Source organism: Schistocerca nitens, chromosome 3, assembly GCF_023898315.1.
Source record: "Schistocerca nitens isolate TAMUIC-IGC-003100 chromosome 3, iqSchNite1.1, whole genome shotgun sequence".
Taxonomy (NCBI): Eukaryota; Metazoa; Arthropoda; class Insecta; order Orthoptera; family Acrididae; genus Schistocerca; species Schistocerca nitens.
In genome coordinates this window covers 30,662,331-30,687,798 of record NC_064616.1, presented here as the reverse complement: position 1 = coordinate 30,687,798, position 25,468 = coordinate 30,662,331, and positions in this window count along the sequence as shown.

The window sequence follows — 25,468 nt, the reverse complement described above, 5'->3', positions numbered from 1 at the left end:
TGTGCACAACAAGCAGGAGAAGAGATGGTTTTTATTTACGCCCTTTATGCCACCGTGTCGGTACTGAGGGCGGTATGTCTGGAATGCTTTCCTCAGCTACCCATAAGAAAACCGCACGAATTCAACGCTGGTCATCATGGTTCTGACCTCCATCACAGAGGCATCAAAAGGAGAGGTGAAGCTTATGGGCGCTCAACGCCGAGGTTATCAGCGCACTTACACATTGTAAAAGAAACGAATATAGGTAAAAATCACATGTTGTCACATAGTGATGAGGAAACCTATAAAATGACACTTATTGACTCACTCCGACCTCACTCGCATTAACCAACACAACCACTCTATCTCACTGGTCTTAATCCAATGGGGAATGGTGAAAGGTGCTAGACATGGGATTAAAACAGAGGTAAAACCACGGAAGAGATAAAAGAATGGCACAGGGAAATGTGACTGGCTGACCACTTACAAAATACGTGTTTGGGCTAATCACCCTTTTAACACATTTGAGGAAACAAGTCGGACAGATTAAAAAACCTTAAAACTCCAACCACATTCGTTTCAACGTCACTTAAAATAGATTGCAGGTCTGTCGACAAATCTACCGCTACCCTCTGGTCCAAAAATAAAACACAGTCTAATAAAATGTGTCACACAGTGATATATACACCACAAGCACCACACATTGGAGGGTCGTCACGCTGGAGCAAAAAGCCAAGTGTCAGAGGATTGTGGACTATACCTAGATGCGTGAGGAGGACCTCATCCCATCTGCGAGGCTGGGAGAAGGTCCACCACCGCTTACTTACTAAATGTAACTTATTATCAGCCAATTCCAGTTACTCATCTTCCTGTCAATACATAGCTCTGTACCTCAACAGTGAGGTGATACCATGGAGGGGGATACCACATTGAAAAAGCTGAGGATCACTACACACCTCCTCGGCTGCTACATCCACCCTTTCGTTCCCCACAATACCTATGTGTCCTGGTACCCAACAGAAACATACCTCTTTCTGGCCTCGTTTCCATGTGCCGACCTCTTGCTGTCTGAAGCGTCGCCAACCCCAAGGGTGATGTCACAGGATGCCACGCATTTGCACCATTGCAGAGGACAGTTGTAGGCACTTTGAAGCCAAATTCCAAACTCCTATTTCGCAATGGGAGACAATTATGCGTTTATAAAAGCGACTCTTTAATTGTGTTGCTCAATGTATTAGCAGACACAGGATACAAGTGTTGTCATATCAGCGAGAGGTATAACTTAAATCTTAAGGCCAATTCACATTGAAAGTGAAGTGAATGGAATACAGCATCACTGTCACTGCTGGTGTGGTAGTAGCGCAAAGCCAATACAAACGCAATCTGCGTTGTTGTCAAATTTACTCTCCCTCCCCCATCCTGGTATAGCGTTGTAGTGGTAGATGTGGCAACATTGCAATTTAATTATCCAAATTAATCAATTTAATTATGCAAATTATTCCTCCTCTGCCCCCTCCCCCCTTCCTCTCCCCACCCCGTCGTCCATCTGTCTTACCGGCAGGAATTTCGAATTTTCGCAGCAATTCTGAATTTTTGCGATAAAATCGAATTTCGAGAGAATTTCGCGGTAAAATTCATTTGTCAGTTCAGAGGACGTAACATTAACAGAAATTATTGACAGAAATTATTTATAAAATGGAAATTGTTTATAACATGGAAATAAGGGGTAGAAATCGAAAAAATTCAGAGGACATAATTTGCATTTCAGAGGACTGGGATACTCTTGTTTAACTTACGGTCATATTGTATAGTGCAGTTTCTTCATCATTAAGACACTCTGCAGTACGCTTCCTGGTGCGAGCGCACTGAGAAAGCAACGCCTTGACTCCATCCACCCAGCACTGGTGTTTGCAAGTGAATAGGCCTTGTCTCAGCACAGACCACGAACCCACGCGAATTGTAAATGGTTGCGAAAACACACTTGACCTCTTAGCCACAAACAATCCAGAGCTGATAGAGAGCATCATGACTGATACAGGGATTAGTGATCACAAGGTCGTTGTAGCTAGGCTCAATACCGTTTCTTCCAAATCCACCAGAAACAAACGCAAAATAATTTTATTTAAAAAAGCGGATAAAGTGTCACTAGAAGCCTTCCTAAGAGACAATCTCCATTCCTTCCGAACTGACTATGCAAATGTAGACGAGATGTGGCTCAAATTCAAAGATATAGTAGCAACAGCAATTGAGAGATTCATACCTCATAAATTGGTAAGAGATGGAACTGATCCCCCGTGGTACACAAAACAGGTCCGAACTCTGTTGCAGAGGCAATGGAAAAAGCATTCGAAGTTCAGAAGAACGCGAAATCCCGAAGATTGGCTAAAATTTACAGACGCGCGAAATTTGGCACGGACTTCAATGCGAGATGCCTTTAATAGGTTCCATAACGAAACATTGTCTCGAAATTTGGTAGAAAATCCGAAGAAATTCTGGTCGTATGTAAAGTACACAAGCGGCAAGACGCAGTCAATACCTTCGCTGCGCAGTGCCGATGGTACTGTTACCGACGACTGTGCCGCTAAAGCGGGGTTATTGAACGCAGTTTTCCGAAATTCCTTCACCAGGGAAGATGAACGGAATATTCCAGTATTTGAAACACGAACAGCTGCTAGCATGAGTTTCTTAGAAGTAGATCGCTTGATACGGGCAAGTCAGGTCCAGATTGTATACCGATTAGGTTCCTTTCAGATTACGCTGATACAATAGCTCCCTACTTAGCACTCATATACAACCGCTCGCTCACCGATAGATCTGTACCTACAGATTGGAAAATTGCGCAGTCGCACCAGTGTTTAAGAAGGGTAGTAGGAGTAATCCATCTAACTACAGACCTATATTAAATGGTTCAAATGGCTCTGAGCACTATGGGACTCAACTTCTGAGGTCATTAGTCCCCTAGAACTTAGAACTAGTTAAAACCTAACTAACCTAAGGACATCACACACATCCATGCCCGAGGCAGGATTCGAACCTGCGACCGTAGCGGTCTCGCGGTTCCAGACTGCAGCGCCTAGAACCACACGGCCACTTCGGCCGGCAGACTTATATCATTGACGTCGGTTTGCAGTAGGGTTTTGGAGCATATACTGTATTCAAACATTATGAAGCACCTCGAAGGGAACGATCTATTGATACGTAATCAGCATGGTTTCAGAAAACATCGTTCTTGTGCAACGCAGCTAGCTCTTTATTCGCACGAAGTAATGGCCGCTATCGACAGGGGATCTCAAGTTGATTCCGTATTTCTAGATTTCCGGAAAGCTTTTGACACAGTTCCTCACAAGCGACTTCTAATCAAGCTGCGGGCCTATGGGGTATCGTCTCAGTTGTGCGACTGGATTCGTGATTTCCTGTCAGGAAGGTCGCAGTTCGTAGTAACAGACGACAAATCATCAAGTAAAACTGACGTGATATCAGGTGTTCTCCTGGGAAGCGTCCTGCGACCTCTGCTGTTCCTGCTCTATATAAATGACCTGGGTGACAATCTGAGCAGTTCTCTTAGGTTGTTCGCAGATGATGCTGTAATTTACCGTCTAGTAAGGTCATCTGAAGACCAGTATCAGTTGCAAAGCGATTTAGAAAAGATTGCTGTATGGTGTGGCAGGTGGCAGTTGACGCTAAATAACGAAAAGTGTGAGGTCATCCACATGAGTTCCAAAAGAAATCCGTTGGAATTCGATTACTCGGTAAATAGTACAATTCTCAGGGCTGTCAATTCAACTAAGTAGGTGGGTGTTAAAATTACGAACAACTTCAGTTGGAAAGACCACATAGATAATACTGTGGGGAAGGCGAGCCAAAGGTTGCGCTTCATTGGCAGGACACTTAGAAGATGCAGCAAGTCCACTAAAGAGACAGCTTACACTACACTCGTTCGTCCTCTGTTAGAATATTGCCGCGCGGTGTGGGATTCTTACCAGGTGGGATTGACGGAGGACATCGAAAGGGTGCAAAAAAGGGCAGCTCGTTTTGTATTATCACGTAGTAGGGGAGAGAGTGTGGCAGATATGATACGCGAATTGGGATGGAAGTCATTACAGCAAAGACGTTTTTCGTCGCGGCGAGATCTATTTACGAAATTTGTCACCAACTTTCTCTTCCGAATGCGAAAATATTTTGTTGAGCTCAACCTACATAGGTAGGAATGATCATCAAAATAAAATAAGAGAAATCAGAGCTCGAACAGAAAGGTTTAGGTGTTCGTTTTTCCTGCGCGCTGTTCGGGAGTGGAATGGTAAAGAGATAGTATGATTGTGGTTCGACGAACCCTCTGCCAAGCACTTAAATTTGAATTGCAGAGTAGTCATGTAGATGTAGATGTAGACCCTGCTAGCTGCATGTCAGCAGGTCCCCTCCCGACCTTTTCCACCTCCTGCTAGTGGTGTGCTTTGCTCCACCGCTTCCCTGCCTCCCACACATACTCTGTGCCGCCTGCCTGCTAAGCAGCAGCTGCCTCGCATGAGCTGGAGGGGGGGGGGGTCTTGGTCTGCCACCACTGGGCCACCTTCCCTGTCTTCCACTCCTACTGCACACTGCCTGCCCCCTCCCAAGCCGCAGCAACCCCATGTGACCTCAGCCAGTCCAGTCCGCCTGTAACACAATGAAACAACCCGCAACCAGCAAACACTCCAACTGAGACAGCTAGCAATCAAAGGGAAGCAGCAGACGATTGGAATGCGAGCTGAGCCACTATTCCTGAAGCACGCAGCAGTGGATGCCTGCTGCACCCTCTAGAACGAACAAAAGACGTCTATTTAAAAGACAGCAGCTTCTTACCACAGCTGTGCTCTGACCAACAGACATCTATTTAGAAGGATGCAGCTGATCGAAGTCAGCTGTCAAAGCCTGATTTCGAATAAAACAAACTTCCTTCGAGCAAAAGATGATGCTTCCAACCAGCTGCAGCAGGAGCAGAGGAAATGCTATGTTATCCGTTTGTCCCAGAACGAACAAAGGATGTTTTTCATAAGATAGCAGCTGTGTCGTCTTTTCCAGCGGCATGCAACCACTTGCTGGGAAACAAAGGATGTATTCAAAAGTTTTGTCTATCTTTTTGCCCATAATGAACAGAGGGTGTTTCTTTTTAAAGATAGCTCTCCCATCACAGCAACATTCTGTTTCCTCAGCCGCCTACACCAGGCATAACCCAGACTGCTTGAACAAGAAGAAGGCATGTTCTAACTTACCAGCATCGCCTTCTGAATTCCTATCGGTCCTCTGAAAAATAGAGCGTGGAGCCTGAAGGTATATAAAGCCCAACCCCTCCACAACCATTATCAATATGAATTTGGCATTGTCTAGTTTAGTTCGTGTGCTTATTGCAGTATGAAACGTTCAACCAGTAGCAGCGCCAGTGGCAGAAGTGATGGGAAATGCCAAACATTGGAGTAATAGCTCAGAATCGCCTTGTAAATCTTATTGAAAAATTATGAGTTCAGACTGCCACAGTTAAAAAATTTTGTAGCAAAGTCTTCAAATTTTTCGAGATCATGCTACATTTTCGTGACAGTATCTATACCAAAAACAACAGCTTTCATAACAAGTAGTTATAAACGTTCTCTTTCTTGCTGTTACAGCATTCATTACCGAAATTCTCGCCGACCTAGAGTTTTGGCCGGAAGCTGAGAAGCAGCCATGTAAGTACATCTCCAAATTCTGTGCGTGTGATAGTTTACATGTTCAGAAAACGGCTCTTGATGTATTCAGATCGTAACAAGCGTTAATAAATGTTTTGGTCTTGCTGTTGCAGCATTAGAGCGGCAGCTGACCGAACTTGAGCGGCTGCTGGAAGCCAAAAGGCAGCAGCATCAAGCCACACATCAAAAACGTAAGTACATTTGTAACATGTTGCTGTTAGACAATTTTTTTTTCATCATCTACAGTTGTGAGTGACGTATATTCTTTGTTGTTATAGATGTTGCTATGGAGCAAGTGGAGAATCTAACAGGCGTATGTGTCGAGGATGATGACCAGAAGTCATCACTTCCATCTGTAAAGAACTTTAATTTTCGCAGTTATAATCAATATCTCTTTGTAGGCAATTTCAGTTCCGATTTTTTATTTGTTGTTTCTTATAATCACTATCCTTTTGTGCATGAGTTCAATGAGATAGATTGCTGGCGGCACGGCAGTTCTGGTGAGGGTGAAATGCCTGAGTGCGCCAAGGAATTAACCTCTGAGGAAGAGACACAAAGACGTTGAGGCTTGGCCCTTTTAGAGGAGGAAGACTTATATGTGTGAGTAGGGCAAATTCCTGATAATGGTGATGAAATACTAATGTCGTGGACCCAGAGTGTACAAGGTAATTGTTTTTTTGTTTATACTCACTCTGATTATAACACTGAAATCATCGATCTCAGTCTGGAACATTATACGAGGGGCGTTCAGAAAGTAAGCTCCGATCGGTCGCGAAATGGAAACGACTATGAAAATCCGATAAAGCTTTGCACAGATGTGTTGGGTAGTGTCTCTAGTATAACCCCAGTTAGCATCACGTCGCTCTTCTCATTTCTGAGCTCGCAGTGAGTGCGTAAAGATGTCTAGAAAATAGTGTCTGCCGCCAAGTACGAGGGCCTGGTGAGAAATTTCGCCTGAAGCTATGCAGCTAACATTACATAACTGTCGTGCTCTTTCTTCTTCAAGACAATTCTCAGCCGCATTCTGCAGGGGCAATGAAGATGCTCCTGCATCGTTTTCAAATGGAAATGTTAGATTACCCACAATACAGTCCGCAATTGTCTCCCCCGAGTTTCATCTCTGGTCACATGAACCGCTGTCTTTGAAGACAACATTTTGACACAGACAACGAGGTGTAGGCCAGCGTGGAGTATTGGCGGAAAGCACTGGCGGCTGCCTTCTATGATGAGGCTATTGAAAAGTTGGTACAACGCTATGACAAAAGTCTAAGTCAGAACGGCGACTACGTAGAGAAGTAGCTGAAAGGTGTAGCTAATTGTTACAAGTAAAACATTTCTGATGTTCACTGTGGTTTCAATTTGGCAATCAATCGGAGCTTACTTTCTGAACAGGCCTCGTACTTAATTGTTGTTATTCTTTCACAGAGGTGATGCCTTAGCCTGCTGTGGCGCGCGTGCTGAGGTCTGAAGTGGATGTGAAGCACACTCCACAGCATCACACATCACCTTGTAAGGCCCTGCTGATGGCTGCACGGGAAGCCATGGCCGCAGCCGCAGCCGCCGCTGCCCAGCCCTCCCCAACAACCACTCAGGCGTCCGTGGGTCAGCCAGCACGATCAGTGAACTCCAACCCCTCACGCTAGCGGTTCAGGCCTGGAGCATCAAGAGCTAAGCTGCTCGCACTGGCCCTCTCCTTCTCCTCCTCAGGCAGATCACCCTCGCCATCGCAAGGTAAATGTGCCTCGGCACATACCCCTGTCGCCATCATCCCCGACACCATCATCGACTGGATAGGCCTCCAGCTGGTTGAAGTAGTAGTGTTAGTTATAGTGAAGAACCTGCGACTAGTGGCAGTTCCCTCCCCCATCCTATTACTGATAGATATCAGTTGATGCCACAACTAAAGTATACAGAGTTTTTGAGGAGCGTATCTCGTTTTCTCATGTAGAGAACCCGACGGGAGGGTACCAGGACCCAGTCAGGTTTCTGAAAGTGGGCCTTCCCATTGTAGAGATAGAACTTCTCAAAATGATAAGCGATCCGTGATATCCCGCCATTAATGTAGCACAGTACATTGCTGTGAGCTCACTCATCCACCAAACAGGATGGTGGTGTTGAAGAGACAAGTGTTGTCTACATGTGGGGGATAATGGTGTGATATTACGAAGCACCTCAATCACTAAGTTGTTCAATGAATCCACCTTGAATTCTATACTAGGTCAGTTTTCCGAGATGGAAGTTAAAGGCTCAGGAAAAGCACTCAGATGTGTACTACAACTGGACCTCTACACCCATGTCTTTGGTACTGTAAATGGAGGGTCTAGCTATAGCAAGATTCGTGATGATATAGCTACTAAGCATGCATGTATTAATGTCAAACACGAAACCGTCACCTTTTGTTTTGTGTAGTCTATCCTGGGTTGTGAAAGAAATTATGAGAAAGATCTGTAGCGTCTATCTTGATACGGCAGGGGTATTGATGTTCGTGGGTTTTATAACTTTGACAGTATTGAGTTCCTCGTGAAACTTAAGGACACACCGAAATTTGAGAGGAAGAATAAGAGTATTCCGATTGACGTTTATGGCTTGAAGATGAACAAGCCACATGATGATGATGACGATACCAAAGTCGCACACGAAGTTGTAGACTCCCTCTATTTATCAAAATTTGCAGGTCAGCGTAATTTGCATGTGAACGTGCTGTTATTCTCGAATGGACACTATCTTCATTACGTCTGAATAAAAGATTTGTCCTGAATCCCTTCATCCCAACTGAGGAAACATGGATATAAACAGCATTTTTATTTCAGATGTCTCAATGCCTTCTCCACAAGCGACTTATTAGCAAACCATCTTATTGATTGCCCTGCCCAAGACGCAGTACGTGTTGAGATGCCGACCGAGGAGAAGAAATTCTTATTGTTTATGAATGCCTACCACCAGGAGCGATGTCCCTTTGTAGTGTACGCTGACATCGAGTGCCTCTTCACTCCTGTGATATGCTGTGAAGGCGACTCCACTGCCTCACATACAACCTTCACAGAGAAACATGTACCACATGCAGTGCTTACCAGGTAATGTGCTCGTTTGATTCGAGTCTTAACCGCCACAAATCATTTGTTGGGGATAAACCTGCGATTTGATTGCTCATTGAGCTCAAAAAAAATTCATGGGAAGTTGATGGGTTTTACAGCTGCAACAGCATGACCAAGTGCAAGGAGAATGATGATTTGTACAATAACACAGTGTACTGCCATATTTGCGGGCTGCTGTTAGACAGAAAAGCAGAAACTCCGCATAGGTATCAATGTCATCTTACAGTGAAGTCCTGTGGCGCAGCTGAAAATTCGTGGAATTTCAAGTATCAGTAACCAAAGCAATACCCGTTTTCTTCCATAATTTAAGCGGGTACGAACCTCAATTTCTCGTTGAGCACTTACCTCATTTCGGCTGGGAGAAAAATCAGGTCAGTGTCCTACCTGAGAGCGTCGAGAAATATATCTCCTTCTCAAAATTAATGACGCATAGAATTACCATTCGCTTCCTGGATTCGCTACGTTTTATGCATGCGTCATTCCTGCCTCAGGAAGACATGCACATCATTTAAGATGCATACCACGTAACTAGGAAGAGTATTTTTCGATTCGACTATATGAATAGTCTGAGAAAACTCAACCACACCATGCATAACTGCATTCTCCAGCAGCGTTACAGGCAATGACATTACGAGTGCAGAGTATGAGCATGCTGTGAGTGTCTGGCAGGAATTCAACATCCCGAATTTGGACGAGTATGCAAGACTTTACATGGTCACTGATGTGCACTTGCTTACTGTTGTATTCGAGAAGTTCTAGTGTGTATGCATGACAAACTATGTTCTGGACCCCGCTTTTTATTACGAATACACAGCACCTGGGTTGTCTTGGAATGGTATGCCGAAAAAAAACTAAGTGGAGCATCGAACTATTGACCGATGTTGATATGCTTCTTTTCTTTGAGTGCGGGATCTGTATAGGACTTTGCCAAAGTGTCCACAGGCATACCAAGGCAAAAAACCCACGGATGGGTGCGAGGTTCAAACCATCCCTCGATCTTAGTTACATCATGCACTTAGATGTGAGTAACTTATACAGGAATGCCATGCAACAGTCGCTGCCGACTGGCGAGTTTTGATGGCTGAATGTGAGGGATTATGTGGATAAAGCAAACGTGTTGCGGCTGATTCTGAGGTAGGGTTTGTTGTTGAGGCAAACCTCACACGCCGTGTTAGTTTGCATAATGCGCACAGTGACTTGACGCTATGGCCGCAGCAACTAGCTCCGCAAGGAGGCTCCACCTCAAAGCTGTTAACAACGTTGGATAATAAGCAGAGATACATCACTCACTACCATAATCTCCAGCAGCTTCTCAGTTTGGGAATGAAGCTGGATAGAATCACGTGGGCTGTCTCCTTCATGCAGTCCCCCTGGATGAAGGAGTACATTAATCGGAATACCGCAAAAAGGGGCTTCCGCGACATGTGACTTCAATAGAAATTTTTTAAAATTAATGAGTAATGCAATTTTCGGCAAACAATGGAACATTTGAGAAAACACCGCGAAATTATTATCAGAAAAGAATGGGATGGCGTAAGGAAATGTATAGCCAGACCAAATTTTAAGTGGGTTACTACTCGTATTTTCGATAAGTACTTTGTTGCTATGGAGATGGCGAAGGTTGCAGTTGAGTCCACGAAACCTATCTATGTGGGAATGTCCATACTAAACCTACCCAAACTCCACATGTACCTGCCCGCATCTCGTGGTCGTGCGGTAGCGTTCTCGCTTCCCACGCCCGGGTTCCCGGGTTCGATTCCCGGCGGGGTCAGGGATTTTCTCTGCCTCGTGATGGCTGGGTGTTGTGTGCTGTCCTTAGGTTAGTTAGGTTTAAGTAGTTCTAAGTTCTAGGGGACTTATGACCACAGCAGTTGAGTCCCATAGTGCTCAGAGCCATTTGAACCATTCACATGTACCGATTCCACTATGAGTTTGCGAAAGCTCGTTTCGCTGATCAGAAGTTATTTTATATGGATACAGATAGCTCCATCTATTGGATGAAGAACTGCAATACATATGAAGTAATGAGGTACTACGGAGAAGAATTCGGCACGTCCTCAAACACGGCTTGATATTCCTTACGGTATTGTTCCACAGAACAAGAGGGTTATCGGTCTAATGAAAGACGAGGCGAATGGGTCTCCAATTGTGAAATTTGTAGGTCTACAGTCCAAAATACATGCATATCACACATTGTAAGGTGACAACCAGAGTGGGCAAAGGGGTTTCGTTGTGCAGCATCAACGGTCCACGAAATCGAAGATTATTTGCAGCGCCTACTTGGCGGTGTTCGTGGTGCTCCTCTGCATCCGCCACACATGGTGCAGCAAACCAGTATTTGATGTCGAGGACATGACGTGTACACTGTGCTGCAGCCTAAAGTCGGCCTGTCGCCTCACGACGATAAGCAGGACATTTACGAGAACGGGATTGACACTCACACATACTTGCACTATTCACTTGATGAAAGTGGGGGTGTGGGGGGCTCTGATTGAGAGAGAGAGAAAGAAAAGGGAGAGGGAGGGGGAGGGGGAGAGAGAAACAGAGAGAGAGAGAGACTGTAAATAGTGTATGTATCTGGAATAGTATGACCCATTTATCATAGTGTCTGTGTGTGTGTGTGTGTAGATATGTATATATGTTTACCATATGTGCCACATGCAGTGTATATCTACACTTCATGTGTGTTAACATATGTAAAAAAAAAAAAGTCGCCATCCCTGTGCTGACGAAGAAGAAATATCAACCCTGAGCATTTGTAAATAGTTTCTAGTATTTAAATTTCATCCACTGCTAGTCACCTAGTCAGATTAGTTTTTAGTGCTGACATAGTTACCAGTCTATCGAAAACTGTGAAAGTGCTACTGTGTCAATTGTAAAATCTAAATACACTCAGCCTGTGCTACTGTATCAAATGCAAATTGTGGAAGGGCTAGGTGGACTGTGCATTTAATGTATCTCCCCTGAAATTCTAGTAATAGTGTTAAAAAAAGTATCTTTGCATTAATTTTAACCTATTGTATAAACTGTGTAACTTTAGATGTAAAGTATCTCTGCTGAAATTGTGAATCAAATTTTATAACTGAAATTGTAACCTAAAATTGCATCACTGAAATTATGAAGCTAATATAGCTTTTTATTTACGAAAAAATGAATAAACTACATTTGTCACCATAGTCTTTGTTGTTGTTATTTAACAAAAAAACCCTTATCATCAGTTTTGAAATAAACAAATATATGATTTTCTTACAACGTGAACTGCACGTGTTCTTTCTATAAGAATGGTCACATTTACACTTGCTTTAAAATGCTTTTTTATTCCAGTCTCTGATCACAATATCAATTCTTAAGACGATGACCGGTTTCAGTCCGTAATGACCATCCTCAGATCTTTTTTACACCATGTCCTAAAGTGATACGGCCATAATGGCGTCGTCAAAACATATAAATATAATCAGCACAGCATCGTGACGATTCTATTGGTTTGAAAAGCAATTATGATGAATCTCTTTGTCTTCAGCTGCACAGAGTTTTTAACAGCCCATGTTTGTCTGCTCACTGTCGGTAGCACTGGAGACTCAAAGAGTTCCCATAAGCGGAAAGTTAATGGCAGATATGTACCGGTATTGAGAACTTTTAAAAGCTTCAAACACTCCTCGTCTGCCACAGTGGTGTGTAGCATTTTCTACATAATTTTATTGGTGACGATCTGATTCTCCTCTTGAGCTCCTAAAATGTATGAGTTGCTATCCGTTGCACTCCGTACCAGAATATGTTCCTATTTAGCATTCATAATAATTCGCTGCATGTCCTCAAAGTATCCCATACGCATTTTTGGGGGTATGCATGCCGTAAATCAGCGGTACTCTTCTGCTGTTCTGCCCACAGACTCGTCTATGAACCATCCAGCATTTTCTAAACCACTGAAATCCGAGGGTGATGATGAGACTATGTTTTAAGGGTTGATGATATGTCCACATCACGTGTACGATCAATCTCAGCCCCCATTAAGTTCATATCGCATTTCCTGAAACAGGAATTCAATCTATTTCGTGTAAGCCTTGATGATTTCCTCACCACGAAAGTCAACAAGTTGGTTATTCTGGTCCACAGTATGCAGCTCCAGTGAGTCTAATGTCTGAATAGTCGCTGGAAGGTATATAGCGGTGGTAGGAGTGTCAACAATTTTATACCCTGTTCCTACTGATGGGAAGAATCCGTAAATTGAATGGATCAGTCTGTCGTTGAGGTATGAGTTCGTTGCAGTGTTACACTCAACACGTATTGCACTGACAGGGAGAATATCCATTGTATGACCAGATGTGTAAAAATTACTAGGATCCTTCTTCAAAACCAGTCCCTTTGTGAAACCCAATAGCGGTCCAAGTGAACCTTTCAGCTTAAAGCCACGCGATGCAGTCACCGTCCTTATTTCAGATTTAAGTGTACTGATGTTTGCACAGAGCTCGATTCGTTTACCAGACTGTTTTAAAACTTCGTTTAAATCGCCAATAACGTATGCACCAGGTTCAATTTCGACAATTTCGTTTTTATCATTAATTTCCAGATGCAGTTTACTGTTAGCCTCTGTGATATTTGGAATTGTGTTGTAAGTCTCCAGTCCCATAACCGAGATACTCCAATCTCCAGTGCTTAAATCAATTGGAACGTTCAAACACGCGTCCGGTCATCTTGATGTAGGTTTTCAGTGATTTCCCTAAATCGCTTCAGGTAAATGTCGGGATGGTTTCTTTGAAAGGGCTTGGCCGACTTCCTTCCCCAACTTTCCCTCATCCGATGGGAGCGATGTCCTCGCTGTTTAGTCCTCTTCCCCCAAATCAACCAACCAATCAAGTAGTAAGTAGAAGTAATTCGCACATAATACAGACGATCGTTCTTTTAAAGTCAGTTTGTACGGCACTGCATCTAACCCTCAAATGGTGAATGGATGCTTAATGCCCGTCCTTATATATCATTCGTAAGCGTCAGGAGGAACATAATACATAGATGACCACATAGGAATGTATTAAAGTATTACTAGCGTCGAAAATTTTAGAACACACGTCTTCTGCCATCGTTGTAATTCTTCTGGCGGTTGTAGGTCACTGAATGAGTCGAAATACTAGACATTATTTGTGCTTCTTTTTTTTTAAATATGCTGCCCAGTGAGTTCCAGGTCCTCCTGCTACATCTAGATTCACAATTCCGCATTCTCCTGATTTTCACATAGTCTTCAGTAATGTATTTCGCATAAACGCACCTCGGAATCTCGGAATGTTGAAATTCTTCTTAACAAACTTAAGCAGATCTCTATTTGTAAATGCCCTGCCTGGTAGGACTGCTAGAGGGCCTTTTTTTTATTTATGAGGAGACCAAGTCCTTTCTTGTATGGTTTCAAGTATAGTCCTTTTCCGATGCCAGCTGCGTCCATCACGCAGTTATGTGTTCGTGCCTCCTGCAGTTACTCCTGGGAGTTTTGTACGTTCTTGCCTGTCCTGGCAATAGCCGCAGCACTCCCAGCCAGTGAACCCACCGCCGAGAGACCGGCTAGGACAGGAATGAGGAAGGGAAAAATCCATCCAACGTCCTAGGTATTGGTAGAAAACTGTGTGGTTTAATCGATCTTCTTTTTCTGGCTCCTTTCTGCTTAAGAGCGCTTTTAGCTGCATACATCACTGTCAGGATGCAGTTTTGCATGCACCCTTTGGTTATCTTGTTCTTCCTTAGCGCCCAACGTGCAGCACTCATACTTTGGCTGAACTTTTACACACCCAAGTCCAACTTAACTTTACCGCACATGCGTTTTTCAGCTGCAAATGCTGCAATCACTTGACCTACACCAGTATCAACTAAAATTCGATCTTCAGTGTGACGATCTTTATTTGCTGCGTATGCGATGTCGTGTTCTAAACACACACCGTCAAGCAGATTTATCCCCTTATCACTGAGTACCAATCGTTTTTGAAATTTTGTTCCAGATCCACAGTAGTTATATCCAGGAATGTGTAATTCGACTGATAGTTTGTCCAGAATACCACCTCCTCCTCCTCTAATGCTTCTGCTATCACGCACGTTATGCTACTGTGGTGGTTGTGGTCTGCGCACCCTGTTATATAGCAAATTGCTATCGTCAATCCAGCTCTTTTGTGATGCAGAAAAACCAAGTCATTTAAATAACGCTCTATTCCCTCGACGCGTTATCACCCGCTGTACGAGATACACATCTAGTTCTGAGCTTTTCTATAACTCTTCTGTGTAAAAACATCCTGCAATTTCAGTACCACTGATGTCATTTAAGAGGTAGGTTCTAGGATTTTTTTCTCTGCAGTTTGGAAACTGTGAATATCTCAATTGACCAGTTTGTCATGTACGATTTCTCAAATGCTGTCTTGTGTTTTGAAATTGTTGTGGCGTAACAAGACCGCTACGCCACACGGAAGTAGCCGAAAGGCACGCGTTAATCTCACGTAGGCTACAGAGAGGTCTGAAACAGGATACGTAATGAATGCTATAAAGAAAAATACGTAGCGGCTATAATACTTAACTTTATTACATCCTTGTGGTACATCGCTCTTGACTATACAAGTGAGACTCTTTAGATACAAGCTATGTAAGGCTTGTGGCGCCTTGCTAGGTCGTAGCCATGGACTTAGCTGAAGGCTATTCTAACTATCTGCTCTGCAAATGAGCGAGGCTTCGTCCGTGTAGTCGCTAGCTAAGTCGTCCGTACAACTGGGGCGAGTGCTAGTCCGTCTCTCGAGACCTGCCGTGTGGTGGCGCTCGGTCTGCGATCACTGCCAGTGGCGACACGCGGGTCCGACATGTACTAATGGACCGCGGCCGATTTAAAGCTACCACCTAGCAAGTGTGGTGTCTGGCGGTGACACCACAGAAATACGTACTAAATCGCCTACATTAAATTGCTGTTTGCGTGGATCTAGCATTTTAATATGATTGTATAGTGTATCTAGAAGTCTATTATCATGAACATCAATTGGTCTCATTTTTATTGTGCGTTTTTGGTTCGATTATACTGCGCAATTATTTGCGGCAGGATATCGGTTCATTTGTGTGAGCCACGAAGATTGAAATGCATCCACATTTGGGCTTTCACAATTCTTTTCAGACGTTCCACGATATTCGCCTTCAGCTGGGTGAATGTCGAGTAGTGATGCTTTCCATACCTCTTCATCACAGTCTTGAAATATCTGTTGAAAAACTCACCACCGTGATCTATTTGAAGGTTGTCTGGGCTTCGATTCGTCCCCGTCTGCAGCAATCGCTCAAATACCTATGCGACATCCTTCCCCCATTTTCCTTTTCATAGCTAATGCCCAGAAAAATTTGGAATAAGTATCAATGACCACTGAAATATATTTTAAGCAGTTACTGACACGTGAATATTCCCTCATGTCGACAAGACGCAGCTGCCACAGGTCATCCAAACCTTAAATCGTAACATATCTATGAGGGCATTTTTTGTGTGCTTGTTTGTGCAGGTCTTGAACTACAGTCTCCATACTTATTCGATGGTACCTCTCTCTCTAAGTTCAGAAATTACTGAAAAAACTTCATTTGAATGAGCTGTATTACCAGCAGCAGCTGATGCCATGAGCAGCCATAGTCTATCTATTAGCTCATTGGGGTCGTCGTAACATATATACTAAGGGAGTAAATTAATCTCTCTTTTATGCTGGATATCAATACCATCACCTCAGCTATTTTTTCACCATCCAAACAGGTTTTATAATGGATTTGTGTTTCACATTGCTTTGTTTTTCCACATTCTTATGCAGATCAGTCAAATGCAACATCTCATGATACACTCTCTGAGCTTTAGGTGAATAATTTACAGTTTTTGTGGGCCTTAGGAAAATAACTTACAGTAGACTAGGTGTTCTCTGAAACTGTATATCACCGATCTGTATTGTGTTCCAGTTAAACATATAGGCTGCATGCCCTGTATGTATGGTTTTACTCTGCGGAGGCCGAATAATTTGTCTATCCTAGCATCACTGTGACGCTTAATGTTATCGGCAATGGCATCGTTGTCACTACGTAACTCTGCTGAGAGTTGACTGAGAGATCAGGTTAAAGGTTTCTCTTAGTGTTTGGTCCTGCTTCAAATGCCCTAACCTCAGCAGCCATAATTTCTCACAAACGGCCTTCCATGCCTCAATGACTCTATGCTTAGTGAACATCTCGTTGTATACAAATCGGACTTCTGTGTAGCATGAGTCTTTATATATCTGATCTTCTTCTTCTTATGCTGCTCCCCCTTCTGAGTAACAGTTATTTTCCCTTCTGTTAAGTCGCCTATTTTCTTTTAGATTGCATTATCCCTGCTATACAATGTCTCGTTGTCAATAACAGCTGTTTCCCTTCAGTTAAGTCGTTTACTTTCTCTTCCATTGCATCAATCCTATCATTCAGTGTACTGTTCAGTCTCAGAAGGGTACGACAGTACATCTCTAGTTCCTTGCGTATGCCTCTAACTTTACTTTCGAGAGTTTGAATTCTCGCGTCCATGTATAACCAAATGATTTGTCTATGCACACCCATCCTATCAGACTGAGTGCCCAACATGCATGAGAATTTATCCATGGTGATGTGTATACTGATGTACTCACCTGTTTCCATGGCTATATATAGGAACTCCTGGAAATTTTGTCTCCATTTGCTATCATTCAGCTTTCTCGTTTTACCAATAAGGAGAAACCGATACTATGAGTGATTCCGGCGATTTGCACATAACTTTACAAAATCATTGAACGATGTATCGGTTCCTACATGAGCCTGGTAAATGTGTTTTAAATTCAGATTGGCTCAAAATGGCTCTGAGCACTATGGGACTCAACTGCTGAGGTCATTAGTCCCCTAGAACTTAGAACTAGTTAAACCTAACTAACCTAAGGACATCACAAACACCCATGCCCGAGGCAGGATTCGAACCTGCGACCGTAGCGGTCTTGCGGTTCCAGACTGCAGCGCCTTTAACCGCACGGCCACTTCGGCCGGCTTAAATTCAGATTGTCCGATTTAAAAGCTGTAATTAGGTTTGAGTTATCCCTCACTAGCTCTTTGGGATTCTGGAATATGTCTGACTGAGATAAAATACATCAGCAGCCATATGGCGAACAAAACTGGGATATCGTCGAATTTGATCTTGGTTTTACCCAACAACATCCTCAAATATGGACACTGTATTTTGCTTTACTTTTTCCAGTAGAGGAATATCACTGCTCTCACTGAATCTCGTGTATGTCACACCATCTACACCCAGGAATATGTCCTGTAATAGCTGGTATTTAGGCTGAAACACTGGTTTTGAAAATACAAAAAAAAAAAATCGTTCAAATGGCTCTGAGTACTATGGGACTTAACTTCTGACGTCATCAGTCCCCTAGACTTAGAACTACTTAAACCTAACTAACCTAAGGACATCACACACATCCATGCCCGAGGCAGGATTCGAACCTGCGACCGTGGCGGTTGCGCGGTTCCAGACTGTAACGCCTAGAACCGCTCGGCCACACCCGCCGGCTTTGAAAATACACATACATGCCTAAAGCAGACTCCATCTAGGTGTGCTAGCAGTGACATGAGAACATTTGTCTTCGCACAGTTGGATGGACATATAATTATTGCACATATGCTGTCAGGTAGGAGTATGCCATTCTTCTTCCTGTCTTCTTGCACACCATCACAGCTCCAGTCGCTTACAACAAAGTCTTGATGCTTCATCCACCATGGCATGAGAACGACTACATCAGGCACTGGCGTGCACTGGGTTTTTATACATAAGTAATGAACGCTATGCCCTGCCATGATACCGACTATGTCAGCTACTGCCAGCAATGGGCTTTTACAAAGAATTTAGCTGTATGACATAATTCTCTGCTGTTGCATGATTGCAGTGAAAATACTGAGACCACACTATCCAGCGATTTGACCACTCTAGGAAAATACTTCCGTGACTGGAGGCTCCAACCCAGCCCATCCAAAACAGAGGCCACTTGTTTCCACCTGAATAACAAATTAGCAAACAAAGAGCTCAAGATCCGCTTTGATGGCGGCATTCTTCCATATAATAGAACACCAAAGTATCTGGGCGTGACACTCGATAGAACATTGAGCTATAAACAACATCTTGTAAACACTGCTGAAAAAGTCAGAACTAGAAACAACATTGTCCAAAAGCTTTGTGGCACTAGTTGGGGGTCCACTGCCTCCGTTCTGCGTAGCTCTGCACTAGGACTTGTCTATTCTGCAAGCAGAGTACTGTTCCCCAATATGGTTAAATAGTGCTCACATCAAGAAGGTGGATGCAGTCTTGAACCAAACGATGAGGATTATCTCTGGAACGATCAGGTCAACTCCTGTCCAATGGCTGCCTGTATTGAGCCATATCCCGCCGCCACATTTGCGCAGAGAACACGCACTTGTCAGGGAGTGTCGAAAAATCCAAAATATCCCAGATCTTCCTATCCACACCCTGAGTAATGGAATTGAGCAAAATAGATTGAAATCCAGACACCCCCCTCTCGCAAGTGCCAAAGATCTGGTAAAGAACGCTTTTATTCTTGAGGACCGCTGGAGAGAAGCATGGGAGGAAAAGACACCGCCTCAGGTTAACACCTTATTGGGAACATCTAACAGACCTCGGGGCTTTGATTTGCCCCGCAAAATCTGGTCTACCCTTAACAGGATCAGGACGATCCACGGCCGTTGTGCGGACTCCTTGTGCAAATGGGGCATAGTGCCATCACCACAGTGCGACTGCGGCGCTGACTGGCAGACAATTCACCATATCGTGGTAGAATGCCCTCTGAGGGCCTACCCTGGGCCAACAAGGGACTTCATGGATGCGACTAACAGTGCAATCGATTATATTTCTAACCTAGATGTTTGTTTGTGATATTGTAACTGTTTTGTGTGTTATGTACTTTTAGATTTTTCATACGTGATTTGTACATTGCCATACGCTAAATAAATAAAATAAATAGTGAAAATACTGGTAGCAACAGCTTTAGTACTTGCAGTATAATGAGGGGTAAGAAATAAAACACATACATATTTATATACATCTTTATTCAGTAATCCTACATTGGGTGCACTACATCAACAGAGTCTTTCTTTATCTTAACACCAGTACAGAATATAGAACACAAAGCTTTCTTGCAAGCACAGAATTCAGCATGTATTTCTCTCAAACTTAATTGGCAGTTCATTAGTTTCCATCAGCTGCATACTGACCCACTGTTCGAAATCGTCTACACGCACACTCTTCGTACAGAGATACTCCGCAGTGTTGCTAACACAGCTTTAACACAAAGCAGCCTTCTGTTCAGTCCTTCCAACACAATGGATAACACCATCTGTAGATCAAACAAGTTTGCAATAGTGGAGAGCTGTAGGTAAATGGATGGGTCACCCGATTCACATGGAGTGCAGAGTCATCGTACACTGTTGTAATGGACAGAGTTAGAGCAGCACAGTAAATGTCCACAGGAGGACGGCTCGGATGGTACTCAGTGCTCATGTGCTGCTTGACGCGGATCTCAGGGACAAACAGAGCGAGCTAAGTTTCGCAGGATCTCTTTTTGCGGAATCCATGTTGATTTTTATAGAGGAGATGTTCATTTTCCAAAAACGTCATAATTGTTGAGCATAAAACATGTTCTATAATTCTACAACAGATTGACGTCAACAATATAGGTCTATAACTGTGTGGATCTGTCTTGCGGCCTTTCTTAAAAACGGGAATGACCTGCGCTCTTTTCCAGTCGTTAGGTACCTTTCGTTGCTCAGTTGATCTACCATAAATTACTGCTAGAAGGGTAGCAAGCTCTTTCGCATAATCTTTATAGAATCTTATAGGTATCTCATCTGGTCCTGAAGCCTTTCCGCTACTCAGTGATTGTAGCTGCTTTTCAGTTCCGCGATCGATTATCTCAATATCTGCCATTCCGATGTTCGTTCGACGATTGAAAAGAGGGACAGTGCTACGGTCTTCCGCGGTGGATCAGCTTCGGAAGACCGAATTCAGTATTTCGGCCTTCTCTCTGTTATCTTCCGTTTCGGTGCCAGTGTGGTCGCTGAGAGAATGAATAGATGATTTTGACCCACTTACTGATTTTACATACGACAGAAATCTCTTAGAGTTTTTGCTCAGGTCGGTTGACAACGTCTTACTTTCAAAATCATTGAACGCTTCTCTCAGTGCTCTCCTTAAGCTCATTTTCGCTTCATTCAGCTTTTGTTTGTCAGCTAGGTTTTACTTCTCTTGAATCTGAGATGAAGTACTCTTTGTTTACGTAGCGCTTTTTTAACATAGCTATTAAACCATGGTGGATTTTTCCCGTCTTTTAAAACCTTACTCGGAACATACTTGCCTAGGGCATATTGAACGATGCCTTTGAATTTTTTCCATTTGTTCTCCACATCTTCGTCCTCATTACCGAATATTAAATGCTGACTGCTGAGATATTCTGAAATTTGTATCCTGTCACCCTTGCTGAGCAAATATATCTTCCTACATTTTTTAACATTCCTCGTAGGATCCATCGTCATAGATGCTGTTACAGCCTTATGATCACTGATACCTTCCTCTACGTTAACTGATTCTATAAGTTCAGGTCTGTTTATTGCCAGGAGGTCTCAGACGTTACCCTCACGAGTTGGTACTCTATCTGCTCAAGGTAATTTTCGGACAAGACATCCAGAACAATGCCACACGATTTCCCAACTCTGGCACTAGTTTTGATGGCATAACACTCCCAATCTATCCTGGCATGTTGATGTCACCCCATATTACAACGGCATGATCAGGTTCAAATGGCTCTGAGCACCATGAGACTTAACAGTTGAGGTCATCAGTCCCCTAGAACTTAGAACTACTTAAACCTAACTAACCTAAGGACACCACACACATCCATGCCCGACGCAGGATTTGAAACTGCGACCGTAGCGGTAGCGAGGTTCCAGACTGAAGCGCCTAGAACCGCTCGGCCACTCCGGCCGGCGGCATGATCAGGAAAATTACTAATGGTATTCTGCAAGTTCTGTCTGAAGCGCTCTACAACTACAGATCATGGCCCAGGTGGTCTATAAAAGCATCCGATCACCATTTTTGACCGTTCAATCTGAACTTAGGATTTCGTTGTCATTGACGTCTGGTTTCAACCAGCTTTCTGTTCCCAATATTATCTGTGCATTATAACCTTCAGTAAGCGATACTAATTCTGGGACCTTTCCTTGGATGCTCCTGCAGTTTACTAAAATCATATTAATTTTTTCTATCTCTGATCTGCGAGGACCAAGATTCTCTGAGGACGTTGGAGCTGATTTAACAGGCAAATCGTCTTTGATCCCAAGGGAGGGGTCCTCTAACTTAAAAAAGCCTCATGTGCACGCCGCACATACTCTGCTACCCTAGTAGCCGCTTCCTGCGTGTAGTGCACGCCTGACCTATTAAGAGGAATCCCACAATTCTGCACCCGATAGCGGAGGTCGAGAAATTCGCATCCGATTCCGTCTCAGAGTCGTCTGAGCCTCTGGTTGAGACCTTCCACCCTACTCCAAACGAGAGGACCGCGATCAACCCTGGGTACGATGCTACAAATAGACAGCTTAGCCTGCACCCAGCATGCTTTGTTAGTTGCCTTCACCAAATCAGCCAGCCGCCGAGGAGCCGAGGATGGCCTCAGAACCCAAGAGGCAGGTGTCATTCGTGCCGACATGTGCCACTACATGCAGACGGTTGCACCCAGTGCGCTCGATAGCCACCTGCAGGGCCTCCTCCACATCACGGATGAGACCTCCCGGCAATCATACCGAATGCACACTGGAATTCTTTCCCGCCTTGCCTGCTATCTCCCTGAGCGGCTCCATCACCCGCCTAACATTGGAGCTCCCAATGACTAACATACCCACCTTCTGTACTTGTCCGGACTGGGCAGGAAAATCGACCGCTGGCCCAAAAAGAGAGGCATCCTGTGCTGGCTCAGAGTTATCATCAACACTGGGTAGCACCTCGTACCTGTTGTTAAGAAGTAGGGAGCCAGCCGTACAGCCTGCTCCCTCTTTCGCCTTCCGCCCAGTGACACGCGAACCCACCACGGCCTGCCACCCACTCTGGAGTGAGACGGACCGGTCAGATGTTGGTTATGAGAAGCCACAGCGACGTCCAGGTCACCCGGGGTTTCCAATGGCACCAAAGGTGTCGCAGGTCTCGTCACTCACGCCCCGACTTCACTGCAACTTTGAACATTAGCTAGAAGCTTGTCGACAGTAGCCAACGAAGCTTCCAGCTGTTTACGGACAGCAGCCAACTCTCCTTGTATCCGCTAACAACAAGCACAGTCCCTAGTCATATAGCACTGTGTATATAATAAATATAAGGTCTCAAATTGCGCTACCAAAGGAGAATAAAGTAACACAAAAAGTTGCAGTGCACATTTCTCACTGTACTCTGAAACTGCAAGCTATTAAACAGTATATTGTCATCGACTACATCCTCACTTTGTCGATGCAGTATCCCTGGAATATTCTGCAATGGCGTGCATGATGGGGTCTAATACCGACCTGCATCATTCTGTTTAGGACTCCCAGTGCACATCTGTGAGTCATGAACTAATTGGGTGTCTTCAGCCGACAATAACAGCTCATTGTCTTGCTCCAACAAGCTGACCACGTGTGCAACAGGATCCCAGGGTGCTGCCACTGCTGTGGGTCCTGACACACTGGATGGTACCACTGATGCAGGTCCCAATAGGATGGGACACGTCGCTGTTGCAGGTCCTGCCAGGCTGGAGGATGCCGCATCCACTTATGTAGAAAGAAGAAAAACCGTTACAAGCGATAATAGCAGCAAAAAGACTTCATCTTTTTACAATGACAATAAACACAGACATTAAGCAAGGGGTACTTACTCTTCCATGGCTTCTTCCTATACTGCTGCTGAAGCAGTTGGGCAGCATTGGACGATCTCAGCTGGCACTTCATGTTGACTGACTGACTGCAACTGAGGCTGCAGAGCTGCTGGGCCGCCTTATATCCCTAGTGTGATTGGATGCTACGTTCCTATTGGCTATTGCCAATTTGAAGCGCCAGTGGTGGCACAATTGTGAACTGGACCAATTGCTTGGCGCTCTCAACTGGAGGCACACATCTCTCGTGAGGTGGAAAACCACTTGAAAATTTAAAAAATGGCAAGCATTTATAACAACAGCATTGTTCTCATTACTTGTGGACTGCATCTTGATAGCATTCTGCAGCATAGCTATTATCTGCTGGACAGCATTCGTCTTGTTCAGGCACTCATCCAATATAACTCCTTTCCATTCTACATGTAGGAGGCTATGGACACAACCTTCTGCTTTATGCTTACAGGCCAAATGGCTGTTAAACTCCTACCAGTCAGACACCAGCACGTTTTCAATAGAACAAATTCTGCATAGCGCCAAGGATGGCAAGCCACTGATAATGGGATTAGAGGATGGGTTGGTGGAGGAGGAAACGGATGGGGATGAGCAGTTGGTGCTTTTCAGTGGTATATATTACATAATATACTTCCATTGAAGTGAATTAGCATCAACTGCCTGCCTCTTCCATTTTGGAAGAGTGAATGGTTCATGTGGAATATGTCAGCAGTCTACATGTGTGCATGAGCATGTAACAGTTGCAACACGCATTTTGGCTCTATCCCACTGCATTGTCACACTCTGCTGAACCGAATTCTTCTGCTTCTTTCTTCTAAACTCTTTCATTTTCATAGTCTTCCAACCACCATGTAGTGAGCTACAATTACAGTATCCTTTCAAATATGTACATGTGATCTAGATACTGAAAGCTGCTCTATCCTTCACATTCATCTCACTGATTGAACACATCATGACGCTGCCACAACGACTGCTCAGCGTAGACTGAGATTTCCCCACCAATTGTAGTCATATGAGTGGAGAAAAAAATTCTCACCCAAATTTGAATTTCCTACAAATTTCTGGAGGATGGGGTGAGGGAGTGGTTTTACCCTTTTCCCTGTGTAGGGAGGTGCAGTTGGGCTTTCCACCTAGAAGGAGCAGGGTTAGAGTCCCAGAAAGGGCACCCGTCATTTTGAATTTCCCCCCAGTTCCCTGGCAGGTTGTGGAGGTGTGACATCAGCACAGACTTGGGACAAAGAAATTCCCTCCATTTTTGAAATTTCAACCAGTTTTTGAATTTCCCTCCAAAATTCGAAATTACCACCAATAAGGGCAGGTCAGAGAGGGAGAGGGGGAGGGTAGGGGAGGAGGAGGAAAGTGAGAGGGCTAATTTTCATAATTAAATTCATTAATTTGCATAATTAAATTGCAATGTTGTCATATCTACCACTACAGTCTGGGGGAGTGGGAGGAAAATTGGCAACAAAGCAGACTGGGTTGTATTGGCTTTGCCCTACTACTGGTGAGTACACACTAGGTAAAAAGCCAACACAACTTGACTTCGCTTAGCCCAGCACCGAACGAGGAAAGTGAGGTAATAAGATACCATTAGTGATATAGAAAGAGGGAACGTAGTATCAGAATTAAGAAAACAGCAATAACAATGTATATTAATGGCGAATGCAAACTTTATAAAGGAGGTTACTGGCAAAATTGGTATGATAAACAGCTGTGAAGTGAATCAATGGGAAATATTATGCGCATGATATCA